At 38.6% G+C, this 2348-nt stretch overlaps 1 non-coding gene across 1 annotated transcript; it reads right to left on the bottom strand.

The window, feature by feature from the left end:
• Positions 1–1304: 1304 nt before the first annotated feature.
• On the bottom strand, positions 1305–1412 carry LOC145118132 (small nucleolar RNA R71). Its single transcript, XR_013713111.1, has one exon. It is a non-coding gene; the product is annotated as a small nucleolar RNA R71 (small nucleolar RNA).
• Positions 1413–2348: the final 936 nt, after the last annotated feature.

Here is a 2348-nt window from a genome sequence, read left to right as displayed (position 1 = left end):
TAGGAATTTGTAACCAATGAAACAAAAATCCATTGCACTTCCATAAATCAATCATAATAGCAAGTAAATCCGAAGCTAAATGAAAGTCTCTCCATTACATTGGTTTAATTCGTCTTTTGTGCTCTTTGCTTTAGTTTAATATTTGCTTTAATAATTGATAGTTGGTTAGTTTGGTAAATTAAGTTTCTACTCTTGCAAAGCTAGAGAAAACCCTTTTACTAAATTGATTAGTAATTTAGTTAGTAGTAGATATGAATTAGCTAATAATCTCGTTCCCTGTGTCCGATACCTGTCTATTGTGCTATATTATCTTAAACAAGGTACACAGCCTTAGGAAATAATTACTCACGTTAGTAGGATTAACTACTGCATATTATTTTATGCATAATGTTTTTGGTGTCGTTTCCGGGGAACGGTCCATCTATAGATAATTTGAATATGCTATTTTATTAGGATTTTTCTGTTTATTTGCTTTTAAATTTTCGTATTAGGTTTTTCTTCTATTTGAGTCGCCACGTCGTGGTCATTAATACCACGTCGTGGTGTCGTAAAAATTAATTTTCAGTTTTTGTTTTTGTTCTTTTTAGGCGTTTCATTTGTTTTTGTTGCAGCAGTTTATGACCTGTGGATCCAATACACCTTTGATTCCACCACTTGAAGACCCAGAGTCAGCTTTTTGTAAAAACACAGATAAAACCGTAGGAGAATCAAACACACCAAAGAAATCACTTTTCAAGAATCTCAAATCGGTTTTTAGTAAGAAGAAGGGAAAGCAAGTGCGAGAATCCAGCAAAATCCTGAAAGACAAAAGCATTGAGAACAATCCAACGAAAGAGGATATTGATTACGAAACAGACAAGCGATAAGGCAACAACGAATCAGAAAAAGAAAGCGAACAAGACAGCGAACCCAACGATGTAATGGCGGACATTGTCGACATTTGCATGGAGTCATACAAGAAAAGAATCTGTGACGACACCGGTACGGGGCTTGTGCAACCCGCCATTCCAGCCACCGCCACATTTGAACCAAAGGGGCACATCCTTTCCGCACTAAAAGAGACCCCATTCACCGGAAAAGATCATGAAGATGCCTACAAACATAATGATGAAGTCAATGACATCACCGATTACTTCAGCATCCTGAATGTTCCTCGTGAAACAGTATTATTGAGAATGCTTCCAGTCACGTTCAAAGGAGCTGCCAAGGACTGGTTGAAGGCACTTCCACGCGGCGTAATCACTACATGGGCAAAAATGCATGAGGAATATTTGGAAAAAATTTGCCCACCATCAAAGGTGGCTAAACTCAAAAAAGGCCATAGCTATCTTTGAGCAACAAATAGGTGAGTCGCTATTTGAAGCATGGGATCCCTACAAGGGATTACTTCGAAATTGTCCCCAAAACGATCTTAATGTGCAACAAGAAGTTTCAATATTTTATGATGGGTTCAATGTCATGACAAGGCAACTCCTTGATTCTCAAGGAGCATTAATCAAGAAGAATCCCGCTGAAATTAAGGAACTTATAGAAGAATTTTCTAAACATTCGAGAGAGTAACATAACCCGCGAAATGATGTAGCAAGGGGATCGATAAATTCAGCTTCGGAGGACATGTCTGTAGTCTTAGCAATGTTGCATAACATGGATAGGTGGATGACTGAGATGGGTCAAACAATCCATTCTATACGAGTGGGGTATGAAAATTGTAATGGGCCGCATTTAACCAAAGACTGTGATCTTGATGAAAATGGAAACCGAAAGGCTCAAGCTTTCTACTTGAGCGGTGATCGATATGATGAGGATTGGAGAAAGCTCAAGAAGAAGTGATTACCTTATGATGAGTACAAGAAAGCCAAGGAAGAGAAGTATGAACAAAAAGGAAGAGGCTTTTACCAAAGAGAGGAACCAACTTCTAAAAAGAAACCCAATTTTGAGTCAATGCTAACCCGTTTTGCAACCGCATATGAAAAACGACACGAGGAAACCGAAGCAACAATTGGAGAACAACAAGCTTTAATGAAAGATCAGCAAGTTTTACTAAGAAATCAGCAAGCTTTAATCCTCAACATTGAAAAACAACTCGGGCAACTAGAAGAAGCAATTTATTGAACGAAGACCGGGCAGACTTCCAGGAAACACCGAACAAAACCCGAAGGGAGCTCACATCCAAGCAATTACGAGTAGAAGTGGGAAAATTGTTACCCATCTCACTCCTATTAACAAAAACAACCCGGATGTTGAGCAGGATAATCAAGAAGTGTAACATCCCGACTCCCATGTATAAATTTAAATTGTTTTATATTCATTTTGACAGGGCACTCGACGAGTTGGAGGCTCCAACTCGT

The sequence above is a fragment of the Lactuca virosa genome, chromosome 5 (assembly GCF_052849685.1).
Source record: "Lactuca virosa cultivar CGN04683 chromosome 5, Lactuca_virosa_CGN04683_v6, whole genome shotgun sequence".
Classification (NCBI taxonomy): Eukaryota; Viridiplantae; Streptophyta; class Magnoliopsida; order Asterales; family Asteraceae; genus Lactuca; species Lactuca virosa.
This window is presented reverse-complemented; position numbering and strand designations above follow the sequence as displayed.